Source organism: Giraffa tippelskirchi, chromosome 12 (genome assembly GCF_054371585.1).
Source record: "Giraffa tippelskirchi isolate mGirTip1 chromosome 12, T2T-mGirTip1v1.2.pri, whole genome shotgun sequence".
Classification (NCBI taxonomy): domain Eukaryota; kingdom Metazoa; phylum Chordata; class Mammalia; order Artiodactyla; family Giraffidae; genus Giraffa; species Giraffa tippelskirchi.
The window spans coordinates 59,086,637-59,108,861 of record NC_137286.1 but is presented as its reverse complement, the minus strand read 5'-3'; the positions used below and the strand labels follow the sequence as shown (position 1 = coordinate 59,108,861).

The 22,225-nt window shown below is 44.6% G+C and overlaps 2 long non-coding RNA genes across 2 annotated transcripts; both read right to left on the bottom strand.

Moving 5' to 3' along the window:
* Window positions 1-824: 824 nt before the first annotated feature.
* On the bottom strand, window positions 825-4,401 carry LOC145530275 (uncharacterized). The gene is made up of 2 exons (XR_014071628.1): window positions 4,315-4,401; window positions 825-1,996 (listed from the first exon to the last, which is right to left on the bottom strand). It is a non-coding gene; the product is annotated as an uncharacterized LOC145530275 (long non-coding RNA).
* Window positions 4,402-7,943: 3,542 nt separating this feature from the next.
* Window positions 7,944-13,002, bottom strand: LOC145529423 (uncharacterized). Its single transcript, XR_014071208.1, has 3 exons — window positions 12,263-13,002; window positions 10,738-10,969; window positions 7,944-8,731 (listed from the first exon to the last, which is right to left on the bottom strand). It is a non-coding gene; the product is annotated as an uncharacterized LOC145529423 (long non-coding RNA).
* Between the last annotated feature and the right edge of the window lie 9,223 nt (window positions 13,003-22,225).

Below are 22,225 nucleotides of genomic sequence, written 5' to 3'. Positions count from 1 at the left end.
CCCCACCCCCATCTGGGAAAAATTACCTTCCACAAAACTGGTCCCTGGGGCCAAAAATGTTGGGGACTGCTGTCCTAGGTACTAGGTCCGTTACTAACCAATGTTGTACAGAGGGGTGATCACATGTTTGACTCTATTTCAGCTCCTCTCTCCAACCAGGCACTGGAAGTCCTGCACTGTTCACTGTTCACTGTCGCCACCTGAAAGTCAGCCTATCCAGGCGCTCTGGGCTCTCCCTGGCTATCAGTGGTCTTTAGTGAAGGGACATCACACAGTGCATACTATTTTGTCTGACAAAAGCTTCAGAAGACAGAGCTCTTCTTGGAAGCAACTTCCTCTATGACACGCTCCACCCCTCCCCGTTTAGGGTCTGACCCTGCTTGCCCTGCCCTGGTGAGGCTTCAGAAATGCCCGGTCCTTTATTCCTTTCTGAGGCACCCATCCTCTGTGGATACCCTTTAGACTCACTCTATCCCAATTTGCTTAAAAACAAACTTTCCCCAATAAATTCAGCCTCTCAGTTCTAATGCCAATCATCATGACTGCTCAAAGTCATAGAGAGATAGCCCTGGAGCCACTCCAGTTGTGTGACACAGATGTGTGACATTTGTGATATCCAGATGGCCTTCCCCACACATTGACTATTTTTCTTCATTGCATTCATACTTGCTAAGAGTTCCTTTGGCCTGGTTTAGTGTTTCATCCGGAGAAGGCAATGGCACCCCACTCCAGTACTCTTGCCTGGAGAATCCCATGGACGGAGGAGCCTGGTGGGCTACAGTCCATGGGGTCGCTAGGAGTCAGACACAACTGAGAGACTTTACTTTCACTTTTCACTTTCCTGCATTGGAGAAGGAAATGGCAACCTATTCCAGTGTTCTTGCCTGGAGAATCCCAGGGATGGGGGAGCCTGGTGGGCTGCCGTCTACGGGGTCGCACAGAGTCGGACACGACTAAAGCGACTTAGCAGCAGCAGCAGCAGCAGCAGCAGCAGCGCTTCATCTGCCTCCTATTTTCCTTGTGAAATTGGTTTTCTCAGCCAAATGATGAGGGACCTGAGAGCAGATCCTATTTCTTTCTCTTCTTCCATTAAATCATTAGACAAATACTGTTTGAGTTCCTGCAGTGGGCCAGATGCTGCTCTAGGACCCAAGGACACAGCATTGCCCAGAACAGAGGGTCCACGCTCATGAAGCTTGCCTTCCTCTCTCTTTGAACCCTGTAGCAGTGGATGCCTGTAAACACACTGGGCTTGAGGATCCCCGAGGTTTCACTGGGCGCAGCCACAGGCTTGATGCCCGCCCTGGCTTGCACTGGCTCCAAGTGTTTGCCTCTGGTTTCTCCTTGTAGAGACTTCTTTTTCTAGCTCTGCTGACACATGCCCTGAAGAAAGACCACCTTCCCCAGGCCCAAGGCACTGCCACTTGATCTTAGGCCAGGCACTTGAACTTCCTAAGCCCCTTTTCTCACCCATCAAAGGTGGGTAATGTCTATGTGACAGGTTATTGTGAGCTGTAAGTAGCGTGGTGCAGTGCTCCTCATTATTGCAGCACAATTGTGTTCAGAGATAAAAATTAAGTAACCCGCTTCCACTCTCCAGAATATTCTTACTGCCCTGATTCTTCCAGAAGTCTCCTTTCCCTGAGAAAGACAAAATGCAATAGAGTACAAATACCAAGGAACCAAATTCTTGGCTTTGGAAATCCAAAATCCACTTCCACAGATACCAGAGGAAATCACTGTTGATAGTCCACACTGAACAGTGTGTATCTCAGAGGGGCCCAGGATGACTCTTGTTATGGTTAGAATAGGGTAGCTATGCTGCAGCCACAAACATACCCCAAAACAGAGGATGTTGGTACATGAAAGTTTGTTTCTCCTTCATTTAGCTCTGATCCATGGCTCCTCCTCCTAGGTAGCTCCCTTCCAAGTGATGACTCAGAGATCCAGCATGCTTAGTTATGGCCGCTAGGGTGGCCCCAGCAGGAGAAGAGGCCTGGAAAGTCACAGAGAGGGCTTTACATCACCTTAGCAAATAAACAACATGCATTATCTCCCCATACAGCCCCTCGACCATAACTAATCACATGTACCCAACCTAACTACCGGGGAGATTGGGAAATGCAGTCCTCCTGTGTGCTCAGGCAGAGGAAATAAAACAGAATTTAGGAAGACCTAGTTTGGTCTCTTCCTCCATCATGAACCAGGCATATTCTGGGCATGATCATCCATAAACTCCCTGCAGAACTAAGACGTTATCCCACACAGAAAACCCTAAGTTGCAATGAGCTTTAATCCAAATTGAGAAATCACTGAATTCTACTGGGTTTTCATGAAAATGACTAGGTTATAATTTTTGTCATCAGGAAGAAATAAGAAACCTAAAGATATGAAACAGCTTTAGGTATAGAAAAATAAATGAGGTCATCTTTGCCTACATGAGAACACGAGTCATTACTTTATTACGTGGGTCAGGACATTACTACAGGCTACACATGTTTATAGCTGGAAAAAAATCTTATAGATTGTTGGTCAGAGGTGGGGTAGCAAAGAGACTCAGTGTATTGGCTCCTGGGTTCAAATCTGAACTCTGCACCTCACTAGCAGAGTGAAGTGTAAATGTGATCAAATGGGGTAATGCTCAGCTCCTGGCTGGGTACATCATAAGGTTGCCATAAAGGTTAGTAGTTGTAAACATCCACAGCTGAAATTAAGATCCAGAGATTTTAATGTTCAATCTGATATTTTTCCATTATTCCTAACCCCCAAAGGCTCTTGACGTCTTGTTTTCACTGCTAAGATTAATGATAATGATTAGAATATCTTCAAAGTTCTCATCTCCAAGAGAAAAAAATTTACCTCTGTGAGGTAATGGATGTTAACTAGACTTACTGTGGGGATCATTTAGCAATATACTCACCTAGTGATCATGGTACACACCTGAAACTAATATAATGTTATATGTCAATTACGTTTTATTAGAAGACAGACGAGGAGGGAAAAAACTGCCATTAATTGAGCTCTTGTGATGTGCCAGGCATTTTACATAACTCACTTCACTCAGTCCTTACAACAGCTCTGTGATTTGGGTATCACTGTGACCATTTTATAAACACAGCACTTGGCACATAGAGAGATTGAGTTAACCTGTGCAGGGACACGGGAAATTCTAAAACATGCCACACGGAGATCCAACCCTGGCTCGCCCGTGCACTGACTCTCCAACCCCGGGTAGGCAACCTCAGCACACTTTCTCTGCCTGTAAAAGAGGAATAGAGATAACATGTCGCTGGCTCATCTGGTAAAGAATCCACCTGCAATGTGGGAGACCTGGGTTTAATCCCTGGGTTGGGAAGATCCCCTGGAGAAGGGAAAGGCTTTCCTTTCACCCACTCCAGTATTCTGGCCTGGAGAAGTCCATGGACTGTATCGTCCATGGGGTCGCAAAGAGTCGAACACAACTGAGTGACTTTCACTTCATTTCGCTTCGGGAAAAAAAAAAAAGCTCCACAAGTTCCTTTACCTTCCTCCAGCTAAGAGGTGGGTTCTTTGCCCCCTCCCCTTGAATCTGGGTTGACCTTAATGACTAGCTTGTGACCAATAGAATGAAGCTCAACTTCCAAAGCTACTCAGAAGAGGCCATGTGGTTTCTGCCTGGTTCCCCTGAACACTTGCCTTTGGAGCCCTGAGTTGTTGTTACAGGCTGATTTATGCTCTCCCACCCCAAATTCATTTGTGGAGCACTCACCCTTAGTACCTCAGAATGTGACCTTCTTTGGAAATAGGGTCTTTGTAGAGGTAGTCAAGTTAAAATGAAGTCAGTAGAGTGCCTCCTAATCCAGTAAGACTGGTATCCTTATAAAAAGGGGAAATTTAAACACGCACACACACACAGAGAAGACAGTGTAAAGACACAGCAGACAGCCATCTATCTACAAGCCAGAGAGAAGGGCGTGGGACAGATCATTCCTTCAGGGTCCTCAGAGAGAACCTACCCTGCCAACACCATGAATTTGGACTTCCAGCCGCCAGACTGTGAGAGAACCCATTTCTGTTGTTCTAAGCAAGCCACTGAGGTCGTAGTACTTTGTTACAGCAAACAAATACAGTTGTCATGTAAGAAGGCAGACCCCACTCCCAAGGCCTCCATGCTGTTAGGAATCCCAGGCCGCATAAGGAGGCCACGTGTGTGTATTCTGGTGACGGCCCTGCTGAGGTTCCAGCTGACAGCCAGCATCACCCATCAGCCACAGAGAGAAGATACCCCCAGATGATTCCAGCCACCAGCTATAGCTCCCCCACCCCTGGACTTACCCATGTTTTTGAGTGTTCCCAGACAAGAAAGACCTCCACACATCACAAAGCAAGTGGCTCTTTCATACTTGTAACTAAATTCTGTCTGAATTCTCAGCCCTCAGAATCTATGTGCATAATAAAATAGCTTTTGTTAGGTCAGAGGTTTCAAGGCTCTATGGAGCAATAGGAAGGGGAACAGTGTGACAGCTAGTGAGGCCACAGCTGGGGCTCCCTGACTCCAGAATGCAGACCTCCCCCAAAAGCAAGCTCACTAGCCTTGCTGTCTCAGAGGGTGTCTGGGTAGGAGGATTTTTGCTGAGTTTTGTCTCTGAGAAAACAACACTGGCCCACGTGGACTAGACTTTGGTTGACCCATTGAGGACTGTCTGGCCTCTGAGGAAGCCAGTTCCCCTCAGCCTTCTTCAAGTTTCGAGAGCAGGCCAGGATCCCAAAGGCAGCCATCGTGTCTGGTCTCTTCAAGGTCTGACCACCTGGAAGATGGTTAGAATGGTAGGCATTGCCTGACCCTGTGCCAGTGGGCATTTTTCAGATGGGCCTGTAACCAGGAGAGCTGCTGGGAAACAGAGTATAATCTGGGTGTCTGACTGCTTGGGTTTGAATTCTGCCTGTGCAGTCTCTAGCTGTACGGTCTAGGTCAGTAATAAAACCTCCCTGAGCCTACTTCTTCATCTGCGAATTGGGAAAATAATGGTACCCACCTTGTAAGTGTTCTCATGAGGCTCGCCCAGGACGTTGTCGTGGGAAGCGTGGAGCTGCGGCCCAGCAGAGAGTCAGCTCACAGAATGTGTGTGCTATGCCTGCTATTCATCAACAGCAGCCCTTAGCTCCTAGGGGTTTATCTGCTCTCTCCAGGGCAGACTAGTTTATTTTCTGGGAGCTTCCCTGCAAAGGCGAGAAGGTAGCTTAAAATAACCCCAAGAAGGTTGAGCTCTTTCAAAAGTTAATTTTGAAAAATTAATAAAGATTTCAGACAAACCTACGGTAGCGTTTTTATTACTGGTGTGCTGCTGCTGCTGCTGCTGTTCTGAATAGCCTTGAAAACTCCTGGCTTAGAAGCTGCAAAGGGTGGCAATTAGTCTCTCCTGAAAGTCCTCGCAGCAGTAAAGCCTTGGCACAGGGCGCAGGGTTTCGCTTCCTTCCCCATTTTGCGGTCACTATGTCTGCCTGCCTCCCCGCTGCGGCCCAGGCAGGGGCAGTGGAAGGGCCGCGTGGTCTCCTCAGCTCACTGCTGCAGGAAATGCGGCCTGCTGCCATGATGACTCCCAGAAAAGAAGGCGGATGGGCTGACTCAAAGTGAACCATCTCCCTGCACCACCCCGCACCCTCGCACGCTGACCCCACACGGGCCCCCTCCCCAGAAGGTGAGACTGAATCGCGGCTCAGGGTCCTGGGATGCTCCCGGGCCTCTCTCCTAGCGCTGGCCTGGCCAAGCGCTCCAACTGCAGGGTGCCTTCACAGATCAGAGCCAATTCCCCCCTAAGCAGTGGCCTGCCCCGCAGCAGCACTCTGTCAGAAACCAGCTCTGGGCAGGCAGCTGGCAGGCTGCTCCGCTCCCTCCTGCTCCACGCGGGGCAAGGCTTGTCCAAATATTTGCCTTGATCCTGCTTTCTGATTCATCATGTGCAGGAACCTCTGTAATTTCATCTACTGTGTGACTCAGACCAGGGCTCAGCACAAGTGCCGAGCACCCGAGGCCAGAGCCGCTCGAAGGCCAGGCCCACAGCCAGCGCCTGCTGCTCCCAGCCAGCCCTGGGGTTCGGGAGCATGGCTGGGCCTCCCTGGACTGCCTAGCCCTAGATTAAATCTCTTTTGTCTGGGATGATTAATAGAGCCGCAAACACGCCTCAGTGCAAGGGTGTGAGGTGCACTTTGTACCTTTTCCAAGTCTTTTTCTTTTAAATGCTAAATCCATTTGCAGCTCATAAATTACGTTGGCTTCAAAATGAAATGTTCCTGACAGCATCAGGCAGGGTGTGGGTCCCACTAAAACATTTTCTCTCTGCATCCCCTCTCCGGCTCTGAGACCCTAGGAGAAATCAGCTCGCCTTCCGGAGGGGGAGGGGAGGCAGCAGAATGACCTAGATTCCAAATCTGCGAGACAGGTAGAGCCAGCTCTCCTGTCTTCCAAAGGCTGCCCTGCACAGGGTCCCAGGGTTTCAAAGGAGCCAGCAGGACGCAACTCTCTCCTGTTCCGACTTGGACCCTCTCCTCTTATGGGTGACAGGGTCATTTTCTCCTCCACCAGGTCTGTCCTCTTAGGAAAGTCCACAAGCTGGGCTAGCACGGCCCCTGGTGCTCCCTGATAGGTGGACAGGGGAAGGGTGCAGCTGACAGCAGGGTGAGGCGTTCCCCGTGGAGGGAGGTGTGTGGGGTGAGGGAAGGTGGCAGCTCAGACACTGGCGTCTCCAGCAGTCAGGAACAATGGAATTGAAACTTTCTTTCCACCACTTTCTAGCTTTGTGGCTTTGGGCAAGTTACTTGCCCTCTCTGAGCCTCTGTTTCTTCTTCCATTCATTCACTCAATGCTTATTTTCAAAGCACTCTGTCAGGCCTAGCCCACCCCCTAGCACTTACCTTACATTCTGACACGACACAGCAATGTGTATTTGTACCTTGCCAGGCAGAGGGATGGAGAAGGCAATGGCACCCCACTCCAGTACTCTTGCCTGGAAAATCCCATGGACGGAGGAGCCTGGTAGGCTACAGTCCATGGGGTCGCTGAGAGTCGGACACGACTGAGCGACTTCACTTTCACTTTTCCCTTTCATGCACTGGAGAAGGAAATGGCAACCCACTCCAGTATTCTTGCCTGGAGAATCCCAGGGATGGCGGAGCTTGGTGGGCTGCCGTCTATGGGGTCGCACAGAGTCGGACACGACTGAAGCGACTTAGCAGCAGCAGCAGCAGCAGCAGGCAGAGGGAAATAATAAACAGAAGATGAGTGAGATGCAGGTCAGTGAGCCCCTGTGCTCTGCTAGGGGCCTGACCCAGACGACCAAGGCAGGCAACGGGCAGGAGGGACCCAGAGAGCGGTCGTGAAGTGGGATCGCGCCTGCGCCACGCACAGCGCCACGCACAGTGGGAGCTCCGTAAACATTGCTGCTGTCATTATTACTATTTGACAGCGGGTAGTGCACTTGCCGTGAAGACGTTGAAGGGAGAATGCAGCAAGCTGGGAGGAAGACGACTTCAAAGCCAGGGTGACGCCGGCGCCTGCAATGGGTGAGCGTCATTTTCCGCCACTCCACGCTCCCTGCATTCCCACCTCCAAAGCACAGGCAGGCTTCAATCCACTCCGTGCCCCAAAGGTCAGCTGGCTAGAGTTTCACGAGCAGGCATTCCAGGCCTGGGGCCTGCACAGGCAGCACTCTGCCCACAGTCAAGCCTCCAAGTTCCCATCCAGGACCAGCTGCCCAAGCTCCGGCCCATCCCAGTTGGCCTCAGGGGTGCTGAGGCAGCTGCTGCCAGGCAGGGGTGGGGTGGGCGAGGCAGACGAGAAGCAGGCCCCAGGGCAGCTGTCCTCACCGCCAGACCCGGAGCCACACTCGGGCCGGGGTGTCCCAGTCGGGGGCATGCCAAGCTCTGCAGGGAGGGGGTGCCCAGTGGATGTACATATGTACACATGCTTTATGGTACTGACCTGCCTTCAATTTTTTATTTCATTTTAATTTCCAAGATTCTGGGCAGTTTCTATGGTCTGGTCCCATTTTATAAGGAAAACGAGGCTCAGGGAGGTCCTGAAAGCAGATGGCAGGACAAAGAAGTTCAGACCGCATGTTCTGTGGGCCTTCAGGTGGCAGCCCCCGAAACAGGAGGGCCCAGCAGGGGCCTGAGTTCGGCCCCTCTTCCCATCACATCACGCTCCCTGAGAGACACAAAAGGAAGTTTTTGTGTCTCCCGTTTTTAAGGTTGAAGGAGAGTCGATAGCAGGAGCAGAGTTTTAACGGGGCCCCTTCTGGCCTCACAGCCCACACCGCGAGGCCGGCACGGAGGCGCTGCCCACGCAGGCTCCGGCAGAAACTCTGCAGGCGGTGGGTGGGCTCTGCCGGAAGCCCACACTCAGCGCTTTCCACTGCCTCCCTCTTCCCCTTTCACTTCCGGCCGCTCGAGGATCTGCATCGGCCTCCCCACGAGGGCACAGCTCTTGACATTCATCTTGATGTCCTGTGGCACCAGGCACAGTGAACTGGCCGGGGTGGGGACCCCCGCTCGCTCCTTCTCCTGAAAAGAGAACGCACTGCAAACCAGGCCTGGGCACAGACTGAAGGAGCTGTCAGCAGCGTGCAGGCTCGGCTGAGAAACGCAAGCCTCCTGGGCCTTCCGTAGCCGGGCCAAGAGGGCAGAGGCGGCCGGGCAGAAGAGGGCAGGTGACAGCAGAAAGTCCGTGTGGCCTCCGCAGCGGCAGCCGGCCAGCCTGCAACAGAACAGTTCCTCTAAGAGGGCCTGGAACACAGCCACAAAGCGGGGACTGCCCTTCTGACGGGGCTGGGGGAGCTTTGCAGAGAGAAATGATATGAGCCCTTACATCTTGGGGAAGTTTAAAGACAACCCAGAGAATGACATCTTAGATTCTACCTTCCGGAAAGGCTGAGGGCTGGGCGCAATTCCCTGCCTTTGTTCCCCTCTTTTGTCTTGGGCAAATGTTCCTGGCCATACTCGTACCTGTGGTTTTATTGTCATCTGCTTTGGAAACAGGCAGGGTATAAATCCGTCAGCGAAATTTTAAAATGCAGCTCTTTGCTCTAGCATTGAAATAGACAAAGAAGAAAGAGGCACTTCATAAATGCCTTTGGAGGTTTGTGATGTGCCTGGGGCTGCCAATAAAAGGCAAATTCTCTGCTTTGAGGTTACACACACTGAACCCAGGGGGTCCTTGGGCCTCTGGTCACAGCATGAGCCCTGCTGGTGGGGCTCGATCTGCAACCCTGGTGCTCCCAGCTGCGAGGGGTTGTGTGGACCACAGCCACCTCTGGGACCCAGCAGGAAAGGAGGGAGGCTCCTTGCTGCAGCCAGCAACATAGGAGGCCCCTGATCACTCCTCTAGAAAAGAGGGCAGAGCAGGGTGACGCAGAACATCTCTACCCCTTCCCTTGAATTTCTGCCACCACTGGCTTCCCAGGTCTTCCTTCTTACTTAGCAGAGGTCTGACAGTACCTGGAAGTCCCAACTCTTAGGACTGTCCCACCCCAAGAAGCCAGGTGAAGGCTGGTTTGCCTTGCTGGGCACCGGGTGTCATGCTGTTGGTGGTGGAGCGCTTGGCAGAGGTGATACCAGAGACCGTGGGTTCCCTGAGTCTGAGGAAGGATCCTAGGAAGGATTGTGGAAACTGGCCAAAGGTAAAACAGAAGGCTTTAAATATTTGAGTCCAGTTGAGGAGGGAATCAAGTGTGATAACAAGGCTGCCACCTGCCCTCCCTGCCCTGTTTGGGAGGGCAGTATGAGGAAAACCTTTATGTGAGCTCGAGGGGAACACAGAGTCCTGAGTCGGTCATAGATTAGTGGGTTAAGACAGAGCGGTCTCGACAGATAAATTACACCCAGAAGCTGTGTGTGAGTCCTTGGAGTTGACATTGAAAGGTTCAGTTATCATAGTGAGAGTGATGCCTGCTTCATTCTGATAGGGCTCAATTATTGTGATAAATGTCCTTGGAGTTTAACTCTTTTATTTCACCTAAAGTTGGAATGAGGATCTCAACCTCAACTGGATACAATTGGTCCCTTCTTTCCCCTGCCCCTCTGGGATCCTTGGGGAGCCTCCTTGAGCAGTAGACGTCTAGTATTTCAAAAGGACACATCCTCCTCTCCTGGGATTGTTAGGACTTTTGGTCCAAAGTTACAAAAGTCCAGGTCAAACAAGCCTATGAAGTTTATTGGGAGGAACTTGGGCTACTATCTTGGAATCTAGGATGAAATAAAAAAACCTCCAAGAGAGGTGAAAACCAGGCCTAGAAAGAAGGTGCCAAGGATACAAGAATCTACTTCCTATCTGTCTTGCTTGCCTCTGCTTTTTTCCACCAACTCATCTTCTGTGATGCTTTGTGCCTGTGTGGGCTGGAAGATGATTGTGGCACAGCTCCTAACTGATATTCCCTCTCTTTACAGCTAGATTCACCCAGGAACTAACTAGTTCAGCCATCTGGGGTCAGGAAGACAGGGGTATGTATGTAGATACAGCTGCCAGGGGCCCTTTTTCTGTAGGCGGGTGGGGGGAAGGGCTCAGAGAACAGCATCATTGTAAGCAGGGAAGTCATTCTGAGAGGACACGTGTCCTGCTGCAGACCCCAAGAAGGCTCTCCCAGGCTTTCCTGATGCCAGGAACAACTTGATGGGCTGTTAGGAGGCAGGAGGCCTGGAGTGCCCACCCCCACAGGCTCAGGTTCTCTTGATTTATTACAGCTCTCTCTCTTTATTACAACTTACTGTAGTAAGGTGTCTGGGAGGCCTTTCTCAGCATTGCCAGTTTCTCATGCAATGCAAAGCCTGGTTCTCCCACACGTGCCTCAGACATCCACGCCTCCGCGAGGCAGCAGGACCTAAAGCCCTGAGACTGCTTTCTCTGCACTTGGATCCTCCCTTCCACGCGGGTCCATGCGTCATTTGATACTCTGCCACCTGCCAAATGCCTGATCTTGATAAATCTTGGTCTTCTTGTCTGTAAAGTGGGGATAGTAAGTGACATGTTCCCCTCAAGGCTGTTGTAAGAACTTGAGATCATGTGTGTCAGAACCTCAGTTCACTGAGCTCAGTTCCTGACTTCTAGAAGGTGCTCAGTAAAACTCAATCCCTGTGGGTTCCCCTCCCTCTGACCTAAGGACCTCCCAGGCAACAGGGTTGTTCTCCTGCCCTTCCCCACCAAGGCAATTTTTAGCCAAAGTCCTAATGACAGTGCCACTCACAAGGGGACCAAGGCATTACCATGCAGGTGCGATACTTGGAAGAACTGGGTGACATAAACATTTACACAGGCCCAACCATTTATAGTCACACAGTACATCCTGACTCAGTGCCTCAGAGGGTGGAATGGATTCCACTTTAAGGAATTCCACATCAACATTCTCTTGAAGCCACATTCTGAGACAGATTCTGGGAGGTTGGGCCGTGGAAACTCTTCAATTTTTGAGTTATGTGCGTTGAGTGAGTGAGTCAGGGATGATAGATGATTCAAACCTCGCAGAACCCAGACCACATAGAGAGAATGAAGAAAGACACCCACAGGACCCAGGGGAATTTCTAAAGACTCTTCTCAGAGTGTTTGGAACTGAAGAGCCCAGCGGATTCCATTCTGTCTCTAACATGGCCACAGCCCACCCATCACCAAGACCCTTTGGAAGAGGCTGCAGAGAGAGGGAGGGTCATTAGCTTGAAGAAAGACTGGAGAAACACACTCAGGGCCCTGCAAGAGGGGCGGGGGATAGATGACAGAGTCCACCGGTTCTACTCATGTTTGTCTACCCCTCTCAAGACTCAAAGTCTCAGGACACAAGGCTTCCCTGGTAGCTCAGTAGTAAGGAATCTGCCTGCCAATGCTGGAGATGTGGGTTTGATCCCTGGGTCAGGAAGATCCCCTGGAGAAGGAAATGGCAACCCATTCCAGGATTCTTGCCTGGAAAATCCCATGGACAGAGGAAACTGCCAGGCTCCAGTCCATGGGGTCCCAAAGAGGTGGACATGACTTAGCGACTGAGCAGGCACTCAAGGGTCAAAGTCTCAGGACACAAGGTAAAGACAGTTTTGACCTTGCAGAAATGCTGTGGGCAGGGCCTTCTGGATGAGAATCTCTCCAAGGGAAATCATGGCCCTGTGACCAGAGAGGAGGCCATGGCTGCTGGGTGACCAAAAACCAACAGAGCTGCCCCATAGCAAGTCCTGTTCATCTTGCCTACAACATACTCTTCAAGTATATTCCTCCAAACCACCCCTGCCCTTCTGATTCCCTGGCCCTTACCTTATCGCATGGACCTTAGCTGCTGCAGCAGTGGCCCTCCAGCTGTGGCCCGCCTCTTCCCCTTCTCCTCCATCGGCTGCCAGAACTCACTCCCAGAAGCACACACGTGGGTTATCTCCCGGGCACAACACATCAGTGGCTCCCACCTAGAGAATGTCACCATTGACCCCAAGCTTGCTGCCTGACTTCAAGCCCTCACTTTCTGTTTCAGCCATAGGTTATCACCTCCCTCCACGCCTTGGGCCATGCTAATCCTTTTGCTGAGAAAACCACCTGTTCCTGCTTTACCCAACTCACTCATCTTTTCCCAGGGCCCTGGTCAAACATGGTCTCTTCTCTGAGGCTCTCCCAGGCCTCCAGCACCTGTGATTGCAGGATCTCGCTGCCCCCTGGAGACTTGACTACCATTGGTCTCCGGCCTGGATGGTCAAGATTCGGGAGAACAGGGACTGTGACTGCTCAGAGCCCATTCAGAGCCTGCCACAGTGGCGGGGTGTCTCCTGAAAGCCAGGCTCCCGGGCCCCTCCTGCCTCTCTGCTGGGCTCCTGGTGCTCCCTGCACGGGGGCAGGGAAAATCCCAGCCGGCGCTATTTCCTGTCCTCCACACCCTTGCAGATCTTCCTTGTCCCAGGTTCTTCCTCTCCGGAGAGCTCCTTATCTGAGGACAGTCCCGGGCACAGCAACAGGTCTGGAGGAGCCGTCCTGCCGATTTCCTGCCTCAGCCACTCTGGATTTGAGTCAGAAGGTCTGAGTTTAGAGCCAAGCTCTGAACCCCTTCCCAGCTTGGTGACCTTGACCATTGTGTTCACCTCTGCTAAGCCTCAATGTCTTAATTTATAAAATGAAGTATTTTTTTTTTTCTTGGCACGGATTTGTTGTTACAAGTAACAGTGTGTCTCCCAACCAGTCTCTTTCCCCATGAGGAATGACTATTAGCACTTTATAGCCTACCTACCCAAACTTTTTCTATGCATTTATACTTCAAATTTATCATTTTGTAGCAAAAGAGTTACATCTACACACATTTTTGTGCCTTGCTGTTTTTACCTAACTGTTCACATGCCCCCTGCATTGGAGCTCCCTTATTCTTCATAACTGCCATTTATCTTACAGTATATGAATGACCTGTAGTTCATTTAGCAATGCTCCTAACATTAAACATTTCAACTATTTTCCTTAAAAACACTTGTCATTAACATTTTTATTTTGTGATAATTGTAGATTCATAGGCAATTGTAGAAATAATAGAGAAACATTATGTACCCCTTGGGGCTTCCCTGATAGCTCAGTTGATAAAGAATCTGCCTGCGATGCAGGAGACCCTGGTTCGTTTCCTAGGTCGGGAAGATCTGCTGGAGAAGGGATAGGCTACCCACTCCAGGATTCTTGGGCTTCTCTTGTGGCTCAGCTGGTAAAGAATCCGCCTGCAATGCAGGAGATCTGGGTTCAATCCCTGGATAGGGAAGATCCCCTGGAGAAGGGAAAGGCTACCCACTCCAGTACTCTGGCCTGGAGAATTCCATGGACCATCCATGGAGTCGCACAGAGTTGGACACAACTGAGTGACTTTCACTTTCACTTTCATGTACCCCTTACCCAGTTTCTCAAAATGGTGATATTGACATCTTTCAAAACGGCAGTGAGTACGATATCACCACCAGGACACCAGCATGGCCGCACTCGAGATGCAGGACGTTTCCATCCCCACAGGGGTCCCTCTCCTTGCCCTTGTTTGGCCACACTTGCTGCTTTCCCACCCTCACCACACTCCCTTCCCTGACTCATCTTTTACCCGTGGCAATCACGAATCTGTTTTCTAAATGTAACCTTTGGGATTGTTGATTTTTTTCCATTTAGCATAATTCCCTGAAGATTCATGCAGATTCAGGGATTTTACCAATAAAGCTGCTACAGACATTTCTGTACAGGCTTTTTGTGGGAATATAAATTTCATTTCTCTAGGATAAATGTCCAGGTGTGCAAATGTTGTATGACAGTTGTATGTTTAGTTTTATAAGAAACTGCCAAAATGTTTTCCAGAGTGACCACACCACTTTGCATTCCCACCAGCAGTATATGAACGAGATTGTTTCTCTATTAACATTTAGTACTGCCCCTATTTTTTGTCAATTTAACAGGTATGTAGTGATATCTGTGGTTTAATTTGCATTTTATTAATGCCTAATGATGTTGAACATCTTTGGTGAAGATGTCTTTTCATGCCCTTTTCTAACTGACTTTTGCTTTGCCTTGTTTTACTGTTAAGTTTTGAGAGTTTTTATATATCATTCTAGATACCAATTCTTTGTCAGATTTGTGGTTTGCAAATAATTTCTCCCAGTCTCTAGCCTGTCTTTTCTTAACAGGATATTTTACAGAACAAGATTTTGAATTTTGATGAGGTCCAACTTAACAGTTTTCCCTTTTAAAGACTGTGCTTCTGGTGTCAAGTTTAGAAACTTGGCTTAATCCTAAATCCTGAAGATCTCATCTTACTTCTTTTCTAAACGATTTATAGTTTTACATTTTCCATTTAAGTCCATGATCCACTTTGAATTAGGTATAAAGTTTAGGTTCAGGTTCACTTTTTGCCATTAGATGTCCAATTGCGCCAACATCCTTTGCTGTAAAGTCTGTCCTTCCTCCATTGAATTGCCTTTGCAGCTTTGTCAAAAATCAGTTGGGCATTTTTGTGAGAGTCTATTTCTGGGTTCTCTGTTCTGTTCTGTTGATCTGTGTCTGTCTCTGTGCCAATCCTGCACAGTCTTGATTACTATGGTTATATAATAGGTCTGGAAATCAGGCAGGCTGTTCTTCCCACTGTAGTCTTCTTTTTCATAATTGTTTTAGCTATTCTAGTTCATTTGCTTTCCTATAAAATTTTTAGAATAATTTTGTCAGTATCTATAAAAAAAATCTTGGCAAAGTTTTGATAGAAATTTTGTTAAACCTGTGTATCAAATTGAAGAGAATTGACATCTTTACTATTTTGACTTTTCCAATCCCAAACTGTAATCTTTCTCTCCATTTTTTAGATCTTTCATTTTTTTCATTAGAGTTTCATAATTTTCAATAAGTAAGTCCTTATATATTTTTTAAATTTACCTATAAGCATTTCACTTTTGAGCAACTGTAAATTCTATTATGCTTTTAATTGCTAGTGATCATTGCTAGTATATAGAAATGCTATTGATTTTTTTACGGTTATCTTGGATTCTGCAACCTTGTCAAACTCATTTATTAGTTTTAGGAAATTTGTTTGTTTTTTTTTTGTAGATTCCTTGGGATTTTCTATAGAGGAAGTTACTTGCTAATATGGATTTTTGTATTTCTTTTTTTGTGATTATTAAGTTGTGTCACTTTTATTTAATAGTCGTAGATCACACACACTTTCATTTTTTCTTTTATAAACTGTATGCCTTTCATTTCCTTTTCTTGCCTTATTGCACTGGTTAGAACTTCCAGTACTATTCTGAATAAGAAGTGAGACATCCTTGGGAGGGGATATATGTATACCTATGGCTGATTCATGTTGAGGTTTGACAGAAAACAACAAAATTCTGTAAAGCAATTATCTTTCAATAAAAAAATAAATTAAAAAAAAGAAGTGAGACATCCTTGATGAGTGTGGATCTTTGTTCTTGATTTTAGAGGGAAAGCATATGGTCTTTCATAATTAAGTATTGATGTTATCTCTAGGTTTTCTTCAGATGCTTTTTATCAAGCTTAGGGAGTTTCCTCTATTCCTAGTTTGCTGAGAGTTCTTAAAGTCATGAATGAATATTGCGTTTTGTCAAATGCTTTTTAAGAGCCCACTGATATAACCATAAAATTTTGATCCTTTAGTCTTATGATAGGATGAATAATATCAATTGATTTAAATATTGAGCAAATCTTACATACCTGGAAAAAAATTCCCTTTGATCATGATATAAAATTCTTTTCCTACATATCTGAATTCTACATGCCAAAACTTTAAGGATTTTTGCATCTATATTTATGAGTGATGTTAGTTTGTAGTTTTATTTTTATGCTGCATTTTTCTGATTTTGTTATCAGGGTAATCCTAGCTTCATGAAATGAATTGGGAAATGTTCTCTTTTCTGTTTTCTGGAAAAGATTATATAGAATTAGGGTTAATTCTTTAAAGTTCTGATAGAATTCCCAGTGAAGCTGTCTGAGCATGGAGATTTCTTTTTTGAGGGGGGGAAATTTTAAAATTATGAATTCATTTTTAAATAGTTACAGGACTATTCATATGGTCTATTTCACATTGGATGAGTTGCGGTAATTTGTACTTTTCAAGAAATTGATTAATTTAATCCAAGTTGTTACATTTATGTTGTTTTCTGTGGTATCCCTTATTATCTTTTTGATGTCTGCATTGTTTGTAATGATAGTCTCTGTTTTATTCTTAATATTGTTAATCTGAGTCTCATCTCTTTTTTCCCTTTTTTAAGTCTTGCTATAAATTGGCCAATTTTACTTATCTTTTAAAAGAATCAGGTTTTTAGTTTCATTATTTTGCTTTTCTGTTTTCAATGTCATTGACTTATGCTCTTATTTCCTGTCTTCTGCTTACTTTGGTTTTACTTTGCTATTCTTTTCATATATTCTTGAGAAAAAAACTCAGATTGTTGATTTGAGACTTTTCATTTTATCTAATATAAACTTAAATGCTACAAATTTCCCTCTCAGCAATACCTTAACACAGATTTTCATTTTTATTTAGTTCAATATATTTTTAAATTTTCCTTGAGACTTCCTCTTTGACACGTGAATTACTTACAAGTATATTTAATTCTCAAGTGTTTGGCAATTTTTCTGTTCTCTTTCTGTTATTATTTAGAGTTTGATCCCATTGTGGTCAGAATGCACTCTCTATATAAGCTCAATTATTTTAATTTTGTTGAGATTTATTTTATGGCCCAGAATATAGTCTATCCTAGTATACGTCCCGTGGACATATAAAGAATATACTTTCTGCTGTCACAGGACTGAATGCTTTCTAAGTGTCAGTGAGATTCTGTTAGTTGATGATGCTGTTGAGTTTTCTCATGTTCTTGCTGGACCTATGTCTTGTTACTCTATCCATTTTTGAGAGAGAAATGCTGAAGTTCCCAGCTATAATCATGGGTGTGTCTATTTCTCCACTCAGTCCTATCAGTTTTGCTTCACATTTTTGTAGGTTGTTTGCTGCATACACTTTTAGGATTCTTATGTCTTTTTGGTGGATTGACCTTTTGAGCATTGTGTAATATGCCTCTCTCTGTCTGGTAATTACCTTTTCTTTAAGGTATATTTCATCAGATAATATAACACTCCTGCTTTTTTTTTTAAATAAACCTTTTATTTTAGGATAGATTTACAGCTACAAAAAAGCTGTGAAGAGAGTTTCCATACACCCCATTCCCCATTTCCCTTATTACCCAACATTTTACATTAGTATGTTACATTTGTCACAAAGAGCCAATATTGATATATCATTATTAACTAAAGCCTACATTTTATTCTAATTTCCTTAGTTTTTATCTAATGCCCTTTTCCTGTCTGAGATTCCATTCAGATTATTACATTACATTTAGTCATGATGTCTCCTTAGAATTCTCTTCGGTCAGTTCAGTCACTCAGTCATGTCTGACTCTTTGCGACCCCATGGACTGCAGCCTGCCAGGCTTCCCTGTCCACCACCAGTTCCTGAGATTTGCTCAAACTCATGTCCATCGAGTCTGTGATGCCATCCAACCATCTCATCCTCTGTCATCCCCTTCTTCTCCTGCCTTCAATCTTTCCCAGCATCAGGGTCTTTTGCAATGAGTCAGTTCTTTGCATCAGGTGGACAAAATATTGGAGCTTCAGCTTCAACATCAGTCCTTCCAATGAATATTCAGGACTAATTTCCTGTAGGATTGACTGGTTTGATCTCCTTGCTGTCCAAGGGCCTCTCAAGAGTCTTCTCCAACACCACAGTTCAAAAGCATCAATTCTTCAGCACTCAGCTTTCTTGATGGTCCAACTCTCACATCCATACATGACTACTGGAAAAACCATAGCTTTGACTAGGCAGACCTTTGTCAGCAAAGTAATGTCTCTACTTTTTAATATGCTATCTTGGTTGGTCATAGGTTTTCTTCCATCTCTTAGAATTGTCCATCTCAGAATTCTCTTAGATGTGACAATTTCTCAGAGCTTCTTTGTTTTTGATGATCTTGACAGTTTTGAGGAGTATAGGTAAGATATTTTGCATGATATTCTGCAAGTGAGATTTGTCTGATGTTTTTCCCACAATTAAACTGGGGTTACGGGTTTTGGAGAGGAAGATCACAGAGTGCCATTCTCATCAAATCATGTCAATAGTACATACTATTGACATGATGTTCATTGTTGATATTAACCTTGTTCACCTGGATGAGAAAGTGTTTATCAGGTTTCTCTACTATAAAGTTATTCTCCCCCACCTCTCCCCTTTCATACTGTCCTTTTTGAAAAGCAAGTCATTATGCACGGCCCAAACCTAAGGAGTGAGGAGTAATATTCCATTTCCTCAAGGGCAAAATCTCTACATCAATTTTTTGAAATTCTTCTGTATGGGAGATTTGTCTGTATTCCCCATTTATTTATGTATCCAAGCATTTTTTAAATAGCAGCATTAAGTCAAAGATATTAATTTTATTGGGAATGGTATTAGAAACCAAGATCTGGGCACTAGGTATACTTCTGTGATATCATTGCTTCTAGGCCCTAGTGGTTGAGAGAAAAGAAATATCTGTGTGTACTAACCTGTGTGCATACATTTATCTATAAATACTGTATTTCTGTATGTATCCACTTGTATCTATATTAGGCTAAACATGAGTTTACATTGATTTGTCTCCAACACAAATCCATCATCCATGGATCATTCTGGTCTTCTCCCTTGCTTGTTTGTAACTTCCCATTCTAACAGAGAGAAATTTGACTTTCAAAATTCACCATCCATTTACTTAATTGTTAAATCCAGTATACATAGATGTTTGTTACAGAATGGTTAACCCATACCATACCCCTGTTGGAAACAACTGTCGATGAGATTATAGTGCTTTTGTAGAATTCTTTTTGCCTTTACTCATAGAATTTCCATTTATTTCCAAACTTATTTGCCTTCTTCTCCCTCCCTTTAGGGAAACTGTTTACACATTAGAAATATAGTTATATTGTTTTGTCACAGTCTGTATGTCATCCTAGGACCCCATGACTTTCTAAGTGATTTTTTAAATTTGGGTACATTACAGTTCACTCTGTGCTGTAAAGTTCAAAGGATTTTGACAGATGAATAACATCATAGATACACCATTATATTCTCATACAGAAGAGTTCCTCAGCCTTAAAAGTAATCCCCTGTGATTCACCTGTTCAAACTTCCTTCCTCTCCAAGTCCTTAGAAATCAGTGATCTGTTTACTATATTTCCAGTTTCACCATTTGTAGATGTTAAATAAATGGAATTATACGTTTTCAGTCTTTGCAGATTGGTTTATTTCAATTAGCATTGTGCATTTAGGATTCATCTTTTGTGTGTGTATGAAGGGGGCTTGGCAGCTAAATCCTTTTTCATCACAGAATAATATTCCATTGTCTGGATATACCACAGTTTGCTAATCTATTCACCTGTTAAATAACATCATGGTTGCCTCCAGTTTTTAGTTTTACAAAGAAAACTGCTAATATCCACATTCATGTTTTTTTGCAGACATAAGTTTTCAGATCTGTTGGGTAAATAGTTTAGAAGCCTGACTGTTGGATTGTATAGTAAAACTATGCTTAACTTGGTAAGAAACTGTGTCTTCCAAACTGGCTGTACCATTTTACATTCCAACCAGCAATAAATGAGAGTTACTGTTACTTAGAATGCTCACAGCTGATACTAGTTTGTACTTACTGGTTGTACAATTCATATTTTTCTATCTTTTCACTTTTAACCCACTTATACCACTGTACTTGAAATGAGTTTCTATATGAGTTTATACATAGTGTATACTTTGGTTATGTTGTTAAATCCACTCTGCCAATCTCCTTTAATTGGTGCTTTTGGAATTTACATTTAATGGAATTAGTGAAGGCTTGTCTGTATTTTGGTTTTTGTTTTCTCTGTTTTTCATTCTCTGTTCTTTTTTCCTGCCTTCCTGTGGGCACTGAACATTTTTTAGAATCTCACTTTGGTTTATGTATAATGTTTTTGAGTATATCTCTTGTGTAGCTTTTTTAAACGGTTCTTTTAGTTATTATATCTAGGTAACAGGGTGTACTGTTATTGACGTTTTACTAGATCAGGTGAAGTATAGAAATCTTACCTCCCTTCACATCCTTTATCTTTCCCTATTTATAGTATAATTGTCTTAAATATTTCCTCTAATACATGTAGAACCACATCAGTGTGTGTATCTGTGTGTATGTGTTAGTCGCCCAGTTGTGTCCGACTCTTTGTGACCTCATGGACTGTAGCCTGCCAGGCTCTTCTGTCCATGGGATTTCCCAGGCTCTTATACTGACAGGAGTGCCATTTCCTTCTCCAGGTGATATTCCTGACCCAGGATCAAACCCGGGTCTCTTGTGTCTCCTGCATTGGCAGATAGATTCTTTACCCCTGCACCACCTGAAGTGCCAGAACCACATCAGACAGCGCTATAATTTGTGCTTCATCTGTCAAACATAGTTCAGAAAACTCAAGTGGAGTAGGAAAATCTATCTACCTATATTTTGTCTTTCTATTTTTCTTTCTTTGTTCTTGATGTTTCAAGATTCCTTCTTTAATCATTTCCTTTGTGTTTAGAGAATTTCCTTTGCCTATTCTTGTACATCTCTGACAAATTCTGTTTCCCTTCATCTAAGAACATCTTGATTTCCCCTTAATTCATGAAGTATATTTTCACTGCTTATAGCACTCTGTGTTGAGACTTCATTTCTTTCAGCACTTGGAAAATGAAGTGACATGTTCTGGGGCCTTGTTGGATTTTTTTCATTTTTAATAAGGAACTCACTGTCATTTGAGCTGCCTTTTCCCTGTTGGTGTCACATCTTGCTGTTTCCAAGATTTTCCCTTTGCTTTTAGCTTTCAGAAGTTTCCCTGTGTCTTGATATAGATTTCTTTGAGTTTACCTTATTTGAGATTTGATCAGTTTATTGAATCTATATATTTATGTATTTTGCTAAAATTTGGAAAGTTTTCAGCTATTTTTTCTTCAAGTACTTTTTCAACCCAGCCTTCTTTCTCTTCTCTTTCTCCAACTTCAATGACATAAATGTTAATTTTGTTGTTTTTCTTATAGTCCCACAGATCCCTGAAGCTCTATTCATTTTTTTTTCAGCCTACTTTCCCTCTGTTGTTCAGATTGAGTAATTTCTATTGCTCTGACTTTGAGGTCACTGATTCTTTCCTCCATTTTCTCCATTTTACATTCCCCACTGAGTTGTTTCTGTTATTGTATTTTTCAGTTTTAAGATTTCCATTTGGTTCCTCTTTATATCTTCTATTTCATGGTTTAGAGTTTTCTTGAAGTATAGTTAATTTACAGTATTGTGTTAGCTTTAGGTGTACAGAAAAGTATGTATATATATATATATAAACATATGCATCTTCTTTTTCAGATTCTTTCCCAATATAGGTTATTACCAGAGACTGGATATAGTTCTTTGTGCTAGTTAGTAGGTCTCTGTTGCTTATCCACTTCATATATAGTGGTTTGTATATGTTAATCCAAACTCCTATCTCTCCTCCAGCCCCTCCTATCCCCTTTGGTAACCATAAATTTGTTTCCTCTGTGAGACTGTTTTTATTTTGTAAATAAGTTCATTTGTATCATTTTTTTTTTTAGATTCCACATATAAGTGATGTTATATGATACTTGTTCTTCTCTCTGACTTCACATAATATGATGATCTCCAGGTCCTCCCATATTGTTGAAAATGGCATTATTTCATTTTTCAT